At 38.9% G+C, this 13154-nt stretch overlaps 1 protein-coding gene across 6 annotated transcripts in view; it reads right to left on the bottom strand.

Moving 5' to 3' along the window:
* RERE (arginine-glutamic acid dipeptide repeats) overlaps positions 1-13154 on the bottom strand; it is a 591972-nt gene that overhangs the window by 55041 nt on the left and 523777 nt on the right. The gene's annotated exons all lie outside the window — the stretch shown is intronic.

Genomic DNA, 13154 nt, shown 5'->3' with positions numbered 1-13154 from the left:
GCTTTAATATGTGTGCATTCATATGGGTGTTGAGGACTGACTCTTGGAGAAATCTCCATTCCTTTTATCGTCTGGCCATAAATATGTCACCTGCCATAGTAATAGGAGTAAGTTGGTTTTTGAATCTCAGAACTAACAGGTCTGTATTTCTAAGGTCATCACAAAAGCTAGTCCCTTTTGAAGTTCTGAGTGAGATTCTGAACTCTAATAGCTATTTTTAAAAAATGGGTGGTAAATGTACTTGACAAAACAAAGCTCCAGCTTTAGGAAGCCACATCAGCTGGACAGAATTTAGATTTTGGACCCTCTGCTATCTCAAGGATCTTTCCTAGCAGAGGCAAAAGAATATTTTCCTTTCTACACCCACAATACTCTCTCCTCACCAAATTCTTATAGGTTTATTCCAGTCTGAAAGGGGGAGAAAACTGCAAGATAAAGTGGTAAAAATATCTTTTCCTTCTTAAGTCCAAACAGACTATATTGCCTGGTGTTACAGACTTCGGTTTTATTTAGCTATATCAAAATAACTTTTATTTCTGCAAAAAATGCAGGGCGGGGGTGCAGCTAGATGGCACAATGGATACAACACTGGCCCTAGAGTCAGGAGGACCCGAGTTCAAATCCGGTCTCAGACACTTGACACTTAACTAGCTGTGTGACCTTGGGCAAGTCACTTAACCCTAATGCCTCCCCCCGCCCCCCCAAAAAATGCAGAGTCAACAAAAAGGTCATTAGAGGGACTCTCTGAGTTGTTCTGCTCACTCCTGATCTAAAGCATTATCTCACGTCAATTCTGCAAATTCCAGGTGGTTCTTCTGGGGAGTTGGGCAATAAGATGCAATGTTGAAAAAGATCCAAGGGAGCCATCCATCCTTTCAAAATAGGCCCCCACTTTGGAAAAACTTATTTCATCAAGCAAGCAAGAATTGAAGGTGGATTTCCAATGAGTTACCATCAGTGGTTAAGAAGTTTCCAATCTTAGGGAACACTTTAAGTAGGGTCCATTTAACCATCCAAAGATCTATAAGTTGTGCTAATAGATACTGAATCATTCTTCAGAAACACAAACACACACACACACACACACACACACACACACACACACACACGTGTACAGGAAAATATGTGACCTGAGAAACTGATTTGCTATATCAATACCATTCTAATTTAGAGTACTGAAAACCTGTTTCATCATACAGTTAGAATTTTACTTTAAGAAAACATTTGACATTTGGCTTGTAAATAGTACACAGAATGTCTCATGTCTAAGAAGGTCTTCATAACAAAATTTCATTAGAAAGTAAACTTTTCAATAACCTGCAAGGAAAAATAGCAATATAATAATAATAATATAGATGAACTCATCATAAGCACCCTAGTAGTAGTGAAAGCCTTTTTCCCCCACAATGTAGAATTTTTGTTTCTCCAATAGTATCTATGAATTTCTTCTGTAAGAAAAAAGAAAAACATATTGCATTATGTTGTTAATTGACCTTCAAATTTCTGTTTTTGCATTAAAAAAAAAAATGAAAAGGCACATGGAATGTCTCACGTAAGAAACAATAAGAAGGCCAGTGTCACTGGTCTGTAGAAAGTATATAAGACTGGGAGGGTGGGAAGGTCTAGGTCTAGGTTATGTAGGGCCTCACAAGCCAAACGGAATTTTTTATTTCTTCCTGATAATAAGGAATAATAAGGAATCACTAGAGTTGATCAAACAGAGAGGTGACATGGTCAGACCTGTGTTTCAGGAAAATCAATTTGACACCTGAGTGGAGGTGCACTTGAAGAAGAAGAGACCAACAAGAAAGTTACAAGAATAGTTCAGAGATGAAGGGATAAGGGTCTATACCAGAGCAGTGACAGTGTCAAAGGAGAGAGGGGAGCATACATAGTAAATATTACAAAGGTAGAAATGACAAGACTTGACCATCGATAGGGGATGAGAGTGAGGAGACGACACCTTGGTTGCAAGCCTGGTGACTGGGAAGATAGTGGTATTCTGGACAGTAATAGGAAGTTAGGAGGAGGTGAGGGTTTAGGGTGAAAGATAATGAGTTCAGTATTGGTCATATTGATGTCTGGATACCCAGTTTGATATGTCCAACAGACCATTGGAGATGCAAGACTGGACATCTGGAAAAAAGGTTAGGACTGGACAAATGGATTTGAATCATGTGTAGCTGGTGACCTTACCAAGTGAAATAGTACAAAGGAAGAAGAGAAGAAGAGAGCCCAGGACAGAGCTGTGGAGAAACATCCATGTTAGTGGATGTGACCTGGATAAAAATGCAGCAAAGGATCCCCAAAATTTAGTAACTAAAAGCATGGACTTAAGGGCAGGAGGGAAGGCTAGCCACCTTGACATAATCATTACCATTGTCTCAGATCTTTAGTGCAGGCAGTGACAGGGTCTCTGCCTTAAAAATAATAGCAATGATAGAAAGAATAAAGATGAAGATGTGTGTGGAAGGATGCCTCCCAGGTATTCCCAGATTATTTTGTATGTGTTTTTCCTTTTTTGTCATTTCCTCAAAATAACAACAATGATGACACTACCTACCCAATTAAATAGTATCTATGATCTGAATATAATTATCTGGGAGCATTTCTTTTATGGTTAGATTGTTATAATTCATCACACTCTGGCTTTTTCTTTGTAAAATAAATAAAAGAGTCCACTAGGGATGAGACATTTCTTTTAGTAGTGATTTCTTTACTAAAGAGTTTATCTGCTTTTACTCCTAGCTACTGATTGCTTACATGAAGCTACCAACTAGAGAAGAATGCCTCAAGTGAAGAATAAGTAGAAATCATGTTTCTGCTTCACTTATAAACAGTAAAGAAATAAGAAAATACTGAATGATGTAGTTTTTGTTTTTTAAAAAAAGTCAATGGGGCATGGGCTGCTCCCCCTGCACTCCCTTTTTTTAGTGTATTTCAGAAACATTCCTTAAGTTGTATATTGCCTATGCAGTATGTGGGTGCCTAATACATGTTTGCTGTTTGATTGGTTATTAAAAAAACAACTACTTCATAACTATTTACAAAAAACAAATGCTAGCAAGGGAGAAAAGATAAAACATACAGAAATTATGAGAAAGGTTTCTTTTTAAAATGTTTTCTTCAAGATACAGCATATCAGAATGCATTATCTACAAGAATAAACTATAAACCTTTAAAATCTGGTGCATGGAAATATATTTAGAAATGAATGCTATTAGCAATAACAACTTACTGAATATTCCAAACACCATCCTCTAATCTGGGGGAGCAGCGAGGGATTTCTGGGAAGGTATAGGTATAGGGTCAGAACCTTATCATACAAATTATAAATTGCAAATAAAAAGGGTAATACTATTAATCCTGTTAACAAAAAACTAGCCCAACTAACCCAAACCCACCCATATAAAAAAATCTCCAAACTATACAGAACACACATAGTGCTGAAACTTCTGTTCTGAATGAAAAAGGATTGGAAGTGAAACCAAAAGTCATAACTCTTTCTTGAGTTTGTACTGCAAGTCTTTGATGGTGAACTCTCTCCAAAGATAACTAGTTGGTGTCAATATCCTGAAAACCACTGGTCAGAAATTAAATAATTCACAGCATTGTTCAGAGAAATGGGAGGAAAGAAAAAGGTAATCTAAGGTAAACATATAGGATACAAGGCAAATGAGTCATTAATGCCCTGAAATGTTACTAAAATGTTGTTTCTTCTTCAGTGATCTAACATAGACATATAAAACTGAGCTATTTAGGTGTCCCATAAGGAATAGCTCTTAAAAAAGACCATACATAACCCCAAGTTGAATCTGATTAGTTTAAAAGCACTATTTACAGTTAAACAATCAAATTTTTTTTTCCTGCCTGATAAAATGTACCCATTAGATGAAAATATCTAAATGCAAGCTAATGTATATACTACCGCCTCTTTTCTACCCTAACCTCATGGCTGTTTTCTTGGCTTTACAGAAAATGCCATGATGAAATAATTGATCTTCTCTGTCAACACAGGACAGCTGCTGTGACTATACACAGTCCACCCCCACCCCCATCCTTCCTTTTAGTAGCTTTAATTACTGCCTGAAACAAAATATTTATAAATTTCACTAGCCATTGCATCCATCTAAAAGGGATGAGGAGGCAGTAATGAATTATGTTCAACATTTGTTAAGCCAGCACTAGGGCAAACATCTGCTACAAGGCTGTGTTGAAAACATTTCCATCAACTCGGCCATCTTGTCTGGAAAATTACAAACCCTGGAGGGATGTTTGCTATTAAAGTTTCAGCCATTCGAAGAGCGGCACTTTGAGTGATGCAAGTGACACACATAGAATAACACTGCAGCAATGAATATTCTGTGCCATTTTAGGAGGCATTTTCAAGAATTTCTGTACTTCACAAAGCAAAAGGACAATTTCCAGTCTATGCAGCCTATACACAAAAATGAAGTTAGTATTCACCAAGAATGGGTACTTCTCTTAAAATAAAAGGAACCAAGAAGCTACTAGAAAGAATAATGATGTATTAATTCATTCAATTACAGTCTAGAAAGCACTGTAGCTTATTTTTATAAGGGGCTGGAGGGCTAGGATAATCAGAGTATTTTAGAATGAGCAGAACCGTAGGATAGTCTAATCCAAGACCCTTATTTTACAGGCAAGGAAAATGAGGCCCAGAGAGCCCCTGGGCAGAGCTGGGACCAGAGCCCAGGTCTCCAGATTCAGCAGTCCATTTTCCTTTCTACTCCTCTAATGCACAGAAGCTCATAATATCCTCTTCCTTATTTTCAATAGTGCCCATTTCCTGGATTTTGAAAGTTTTCACTTTAAGGAGTGAACTTCAAAGTTTTAGTTTACTATATTTAAACAGTTTGCTATTTTACTAAAATAGTTTACTATTTTCCTTCACTTAGAAAATTTCTATTTTAACCTTAATTTAGCTTCCAGGACAATTTTAACACTTTCTGGCCTTATCTTCTCTCTGTGAAGTTCAGAAATACTTTCTGCAAAAAAACTAAAAAGAAACCCTCTCCTTTTCTTCCATCCCGTTAAAATAAAGAAAGCTGATGAATGTTCTTGCCACCCCCACTTCCCAGCCCCAAATGGAGTTAGGGATAGGTCTTCCATATTTAATTGGTTCTGTGCCCAGTGACCTAAAGACTGGCACAACATCTTGCATACCTGAGACTCATTCCAAGGACCCTGGGTGTAGGGGTTCTGGCTTCTATGTTGGGTAAGGCAATGTACTTCTTGATACCTAAGTTCTTATACTTGTAAAATGGAGCTGGCACATGCCTTGTGAGGTCCCAGGCTGTTCTGAGACTTGATTATCAGAGATCTAGTAAAGGAGAAAGGGATTTAACTAAATAAAAGACATCACTAGTGATTCTTTTAACTCAATTTTTTGTGAAATCAGGAGCCAAATCACTAAATAAATTATACAATTATGACGAATGACAGGTTTGAACGATAATAAATATGGGTCTCTTAGTGTTAATGCAGAAAATCACAACAGTATCGCACAAGGTCTTATCCCTTAAAGAAAGTCAAAGTACAATCTTGCAGATTATACAAAGAACACATTTCTTTTTATCCAAGTTCATTGTCAATGACAATTAGGTGGCCAAAGCTCCACCTTTACCTTGCTGGTGCGTCTGTACTATTTGCTTTCATATATAATAAGAATACTTTATTCACCATAGCCTTCACTCCAAACAGAAGAAAAGATACCATGCCTGGGTGAATAAGTCACTCTACCATTTCCCCTTGGTTTCCAAAAATGGGGGGGCAAGCCCTCCAGAGAAAATGCCTGGAGTTGGAAAATGGAGTATCTTTTTTGAGGAACACTGAGGAGGCCAGTGTCATTGGATGGAAGAGTACAAGAGGCAGGAGGAGTGTAAGGGTATAAGAAAAATTGTACAGGGTTGGAATAGGTTATGAAGGGCTCTGAATGCCAAGGGATTTTGTATTTGATTCTGGAGGTGATAGGGAGCCCCTGGACTTTATTGTGTAAAGAGGGCATGACATGTAGGACTGGTGCTTTAGGAAAATCACTTTGGCGGTTGAATGGAGGATGGCCTGGAATGGGGATGGGAAATGGACTTGTGGCAGGTGAATCAACCAATTGGCTACTGCAATAATCAAGGTGTGAAGAGATAAGAGCCTGTACTGGTGAGTAGCAGTACCAAAAGAGAGAAGGGGGCATTTTGGAGAGATGTTGCAAAGGTGAAACTGACAGGCCTTGGGAACAGATTGGATATAAGGGGTGAGAAAGAGAGGAATGGAGGATGACATCTAAGTTGGGTGACTGGAGGAATGAAGGATGGTGGTGCCCTCAACAATAGTAAGGATGTTTGGAAGAGGGGAAGGGTTCAGGGGGAAAGATAATGAATTCAGTTTTGGACACAATGAGCTTAAGATGTTTATTAACATCCAGTTTGAGAAGTCTGAAAGATAATAAAGAGGGAATTCAAATCACTAGGCATTTCCTATCACCTTCTGGCTTTACTTTCTAAATTTACTTTGCATTCTGATGCCTTGACTCTTGCAAAGGTATGTGAGGTCAACATTTAAATTTACCTTTCAGCTTGGAGAAGTGACTTCAGAAAGCACTGATATTCCATCAACACTTGTTTTCCTCGCTAAGCTTAGAAAAATCTTTTCAACAAGCAAACCAAACATATAACACACAATTCCTAACCACAGTATTTAACAATAGCAAGCCCTATACTTTAGAGATGGGATGCTGTTGATAAGCATTCTATTGGATCTCCTCAGTTAGTAAGTCTCAATGGAAAGGATAAGAAGAAAGCGACTGTTTTCCAATGATTTTACTTGAGGAAGAAGGTAAAGCTACCTCTTAGCCTTGAAAAAATGAGTCATTGAAGATCACTTGAGGAAAGAAAAAAACTACCAATCAAGCCTAAGCCTTATGTGGGGTACCCCTGTAGAACAATGACTTGAATATAGTTTAAAGCCTCTGAAATAGCTCCAAAAAGCCTTGAGAATGCAAGGAGCTAACCTCAAGTCCACTTGTCCTAATGTCCATCCACCTTAAAGGTAAGTACTTCTTGATTTGATGTGCAAGACAGAAAGACCTCACAGGAGTCAGCAAACTACAATTAAAAATAACACCACCGAAGAACGAGTGATTTCTGCCTTGGTCTCTGACCACATGAACTGGCTTGGGGAAGTCACCCTATTTCCTGCACAGCTGTCCAGGCATCTGAGGCTATGGGAAGTATGTGGTAGTTAGAAAAGGGTGGGGGGAGGTTTGAGGGAGAACAAGGTGAGGATGGAGGGAAGAGGAACGGTGACTCCGCAAAAGCAGTATTTTTACATACAGCTTCAAAAGGGATGTTGTCAGGATACACATCAGATTTTTTTGTAGATGACATTTCTTTAATTCTCTCAAGTAAATGTAAAACTTTTGGATTTCCAAATTTTTAGGAGATCTTAAATAAGTGAATATAATGGAATTCACTGGAGGTAAGGTTCCTGAGGTTTACCACATATAATAAAGTGTTTTATGGAGAATAGCAGTCAAAGGTCAAGGAACTGGGAACACAAACCATTAAAAGTTTCTTAAGGAGAACAGTTAGCTAATTAATAAACCTAATTAACAGACTGCCAGATTTCTAATTTGATAAGACTTATAGTATCTAGTATTTCTTTTTTTAAGTATCTGGTATTAATATAAACACATTCAAATAAGCCTGGACTTATACAGACTTTTGACCACATATTATTATGTATTTCTATCTTGATTAGAGAAACCCAGAGGATCCGCAGGAGCAATTTAGCAAATGCCTCCAGTCAAATGCCTTCAAGTAATGTTAACATTAATAATTAACAGGAAGCAGGAAAACACCTGAGCAGACACAATCCCTTGGGAGCAAGTTGTTTGTTTTTTTTTAACCTGTTGTCCTTCAAGGGCATTTCAATAAGACCAAACAGAAATTCTAGGAGATGCAGTTCTACAGATAACCGGAAGGGGCTGGGGAGACAGCCTCTGGAAAGGGCTACAGGGCTGGAGCCCTTACAAAAAGGGCTTTGGCTTCATCCTTGGCTCCTTTCCAAAGGGATTCCAGCACTGCCAATCAGTTTTGGTGCCACTTACAAATTGATACTTTTTTTAAGACTAGGTATACACTTGAATTGTAGCTGCCATGAAATCTGAATCTGGCATTGTGTTATCAAACAAATGTCCAAAACTAATAAAGAAGCAATTTTATGGAGCAACATACATTGCTTGGACTCTGAGGGGTAAGTATGAGAAACAGCACTAGGGGAGAGTGAACCTCAGAAGATCCAGAATAGAAATAAGGAGCCGCCTCCTACTTTTCAAGTTTTCCTTATCTGACCTAGAAAAATTCACGACCAATAGAGGAAAAGAAACAATGTCCTAAGAACTGCTCAGCTGCAACTAAAAGCACCTTGCTTCCTTTCAACTTTGGGTAACAATGTATATACTGAGCAACAAATAAATGCAATTTAATTTTAAATGTATGAAGTATCTCCCATTGTTTCTTTCAGTAAGTACCCCTGAAAGGGTCAAAACTAAACTCAAATTACCTAGAAACAAGGCTAATAATAACCGGAATTGATACAGTAGCTTTCTCTTCACCCTTGGTTCATGTAGCAAAGTTTATTCCCATTTTACATATAAGGAAACATTCAAAATATAGGGTAAGATTAAAACTAGCATCAGAACTCAAAAATGCTAAATATCCATGTCTGTGATTAGATTAGATACAGTCAGTGATGGCCAAGTCTAGCAAGGGAGCTCTACTGCCTGCAATGAAGGAGGATATGAAAAGTTAAGACACAAACCTTCCCTAATACTTCATTCCTTCCCAGGATCCACTCCTGACCCTCAGCATGTTTTCTATCCCTTCCTCTCCCTCCCCACCTCCCCCGCCCCCATGGGGAATCATACACTTTCATGTGGGTGCTCTGCCCAAAGGAATACAAATTTCTTGAACTAGCACACAGAGAAACCAGGCTTTGACAAAACCTATTGGGATTCAAATGGAGCTACTTCACTATGCCCCAAATCACTCTGGCTCTCAGCGATTGGCCAGTAATGAGCCCCGACCCAAGCCTTAGCTGGTCATTGTTTGGGTTTCATTGGCTCAGAGTCAGTGTAAATAGCAATAGTTTCTGTTCTGGACAGGAAGCCTGATGGTATTCCTCTCCCAGACTGATTGTGGATTTTTTTTGAGTAGGTAAAAGAGGCCATTTTTTTTCTATCTCATTTCCTACCTAGCCTTAATCATAAAATGAGTGTTGCCTCAGACAAACTGAGACCTGGGGAGGCCCTTAGCTTGCATGGGGCCATCTCCTGCCACTGGACCCAGATGGCTCTGGAGGAGACAGTGAGGCTGATGACTTTGCACAGCCCTCACTCACTTAAATCCAACACACTAGCAAGTCAGGACATCACCTTCCTGACGTCACTGGTCCTCTTCAAAAACAAAGGACAAACATCTGGCCAAAGAAAGCTCCTCATCCAGAAAGTTCACTCTGCCCCTAGATTTCTCACACTGGAAGTATTATTTGCCCCTGTGTCCCCTTCTTATTGTCAAGTACCTCTCAGAAACCTCCCATTTGAAGGAGAACATCTAGGACAGCCATGCCTTTATATCTCTCCAGGCTCTGCTCAGGCCTCTCTGTCAACCTTCTGCCTGCCCGATTCTCTCCCCACTGGGCTTCTCAGTTTTCAGAAAATGTGTAGTCTTCATTAGAATGTAAGCTCCTCCAGGGCAAGGACTGTCTTTTTTCATAATACTAGGACAGTACCTGACACATAGTAAGTGCTTAATCAACTTATCTGAGAGATATTTGATTAAAGTGAAATTTCAAAATCTGAAAACGTGTAAAAAAGTCAACATTCTAAAACTAAGCTACAAAACTTGCTTTTCCTCCTGCTCTCCCTATTTCTGTTAAAGGTACCAACACTCACCTCAGGAGTTAAGGCTAACTCCTTTCCTTGATTCCTCAATCACAAGACCCTGTGTTTTTTTTTTCCCCCTTTCTCTCCACTATCTTGGTCCAAGTACTTATAAAATCCTATCTGTGCTATCACACAATAGCTTTATTTATTTCTTTGGTCCAATGACATCAGCCTCCCTGCAGTTCCTCAAACAAAACACTCCATCGTGGCTCTGGGCATTTTCTAAGGTCAATCCCCATGTCTGGAAGGCTCTCCCTCATCTCCACCTCCTGGCTTTCTTCATGTTCCAACTAAAATCTCGTCTTCTACAGAAAGCCTCATGCCTTTCTTCTCTTAATTATTTCCTATTTATCTTGTACGTAGCTTGTTTGTACACATTTGTTTGCTTGGTGTCTCCCTCCATTGGATTGTGAGCCCCTTGAAGAAAGGGACTGTCATTTGTCTCTTTTTGTATCCCCAGCCCTTAACAGCGTGCTTGGCACACAGTAGGCACTTATGTTTATTCACTGACTTTATACCTGGTAGCCCTACTGCCTTGCTCCAAGGCTCTTCACAAAGACAAGGCTCTCTACAGCTCAGCCCCAACCTACCTTTCTAACCTTATCTGCCCCAAATGACTTCTTGGGGGGACTGATCCAAACTGAATGCTGGGCTCTTTCCCTCAGGCTCAGCAGAAAGCCATTTTGGATCACGGCCTAGCTCCATCTGTTCTTCTGTTTACTGATTGAACTCCACTGTGCTACAAGAGTTCGGCTGACCTGGCCTGAGAAAGCTTCTGCACCCTTTGTGTTCCCTGGGCACTCAGAGAGTGTATGCAGTAGATCAGAGCTGAGCCCTCTGGCAAACCTGTAAGGTCAGCAGCTGCCCAGAGAGGTGAGTGGTCGGCAGTGGGGAAGGGAATGCTGAGTGAGCACATTAGGGACTAGGGACTATTAAATGCCTTCTGTGCTATTAGTTCATTGACATATTACCTTTCTTGGGTTCTTGGGTGTCCTAGACCATGGAGTAGCTGAAACAGATTTATCTGTTGTGCATAATCCCCATTTTAGTTTTCAGAAGTCACGAGGAGAAGAGAAAACACCTAGTATTCCAACTTGTTGCATGTGACCCAGGAAGTAAAAAGATAATTTAGGCGCAGTGGAGATAGAACTCCAGCCTTGGAGTCAAGAGGACTTGAGTTCAAATCCAGCCTCAGACACTTGACACTTACTAGCTGTGTGACCTTGGGCAATTGCCTCACCAAAAAAAAAAAAAAAAAAAAAAAAAAAAAAAAAAAAAAAAAAGATAGTTTAGATATGAATCATTTACTGCCTTGTGTTCTTTCTTCTGTTGCACTGAATTAGTATTTAAATCTTATTATTTCTCCTCCACTAAAGTCCTCTACAGAGTCCACACCAGGGTACAGTGGTGACCCTGGGTCCATGAAGCTTACACAGTACAAGTTCTGACACATCCTACAAAACTACAAAGACTTCAAGCATGGGCCCAATGATGGGGCAGCAAGACTGCTGAGTATGAAGTGACTCATTACAAGCTTGAGGATGATGAAATTTTTGGCTGTAGTATTTCTCCAAGACCATCTAAAAAAAGTAGAGGGACTTCAATCTGTGTCAACTGATCTAATCAATGTCATGATCAAACACAATTCCAGAGGAATGATGATGATGAAGCCTGAGAGAGATGTGATGGACTCAAGGCACAGAAATGAGATATGCATTTTTGGACATGTACAATGTGGGGTTTTATTTTGCTTGAATGCATATCTGATGCAAGGACTTTGTTGGGGAGGGAGGAAGACTGACCAGAAAAGAAAGAAAAATAAAAGAGGTTAAATGAAGAATTTTTAAAAAATGTACAGAAAAGAAAAAGGAAAGTCAAAAGGAAACACAAAACTTGTCTAAGTTCCATGTTGAATTTATTATATATTTAAAAAGAAAATCAAGTTATATATAATAGATTCACAGCTTCGTTTACATTCTTTTTAAAATTCTACTTTGTATATGAAAATGCTCATTTTATTTGGTGTCTAAGTTCAGACCTTTAAAAATATCTGGGTCATTTGAGAGGATGTACCCTATTAAACAATATCATAGATACTTGAAGAATTTAAGTCTTATTTTTATATTATACATCTGTGGGATGTCTCCCCAGATAAGTAAGTGTTAAGCTCCTAATAGACAAGGGGATGTTTCTTTGTATTCCCTGTATCAACTTGTATATAGTAGCCAATCAATGATTACAAGTACAGGCATATTCCATTCTAAAGATCTTTTTACAATTAATTACCATTAGTACAAAAGAATCAAATCCACTTCAAGGCTTCTCTGAGCATTGCTTGACTGTAACATTGGGCCCTAAGAATTAACTGCCTCCTGTAAGTGCTGTTTTCTCAGAAATGACTGGCAGTGTTATATTGGGTTGGCCTGTAGTTTTCTATTTGAGCTCGTGTCCATAAAACCAATACTTTGTGGTATTAGATTTTACTTGCAGAGTTAGTGGTACATATTGGGATATATTTTACTTAGTCAGCAAAATCATTTGTGTCCATTCAATCTTTTACATAAAGGATGATCAACTGTGAATAGCTTAGCTACTCTGATCAAGACAACAATCCAAGACAATTCCAAAGGACCCACGACGAAAAATGCTATCCCCCTCCAGGGAAAGAATGGGGAACTCTGGCTGTAGACTGAAGCATTATTTTTTTTTCCAGCCTATGTCTTCTTTTGGAACACGTAATATGGAACTATGCTTTGCATGATGCCACATGTATAATGAATATCAAATCACTTGCCTTCTCAAGAAGTGAGGACGCGCAGGAAAAAGGGAGAGAATTTAGACCTCAAATTTAAAAAAAAAATGATTGTTAAAAAATTTTACGTGTAATTTGGAAATACTTAACAAAATAAAGAACAATCTATTTTAAAAAAATATTTTAAGCAGCTCTTGCCATTTGAGAAACAAGGAAACCAGGATACTTACTACAACCCCATGATTTACTAAAGACACACAAAGATTTGGCACTAGAACTATTAGTAAGTACATCCAGCCCAGTCCCTACTTGCTAATTGTTGATGTAACTACATCACTTCCCCATTTATTAAATGTGTTAGGTAACTACCCACCAAAACACATATTTAATCTGCATCAGAACAAAGAGGCGTGGCCTTGGAGACAATGATCAAAAGACTAT

The sequence above is a fragment of the Vombatus ursinus genome, unplaced genomic scaffold (assembly GCF_900497805.2).
Source record: "Vombatus ursinus unplaced genomic scaffold, bare-nosed wombat genome assembly UNPS02014932.1, whole genome shotgun sequence".
Taxonomy (NCBI): Eukaryota; Metazoa; Chordata; class Mammalia; order Diprotodontia; family Vombatidae; genus Vombatus; species Vombatus ursinus.
This window is presented reverse-complemented; position numbering and strand designations above follow the sequence as displayed.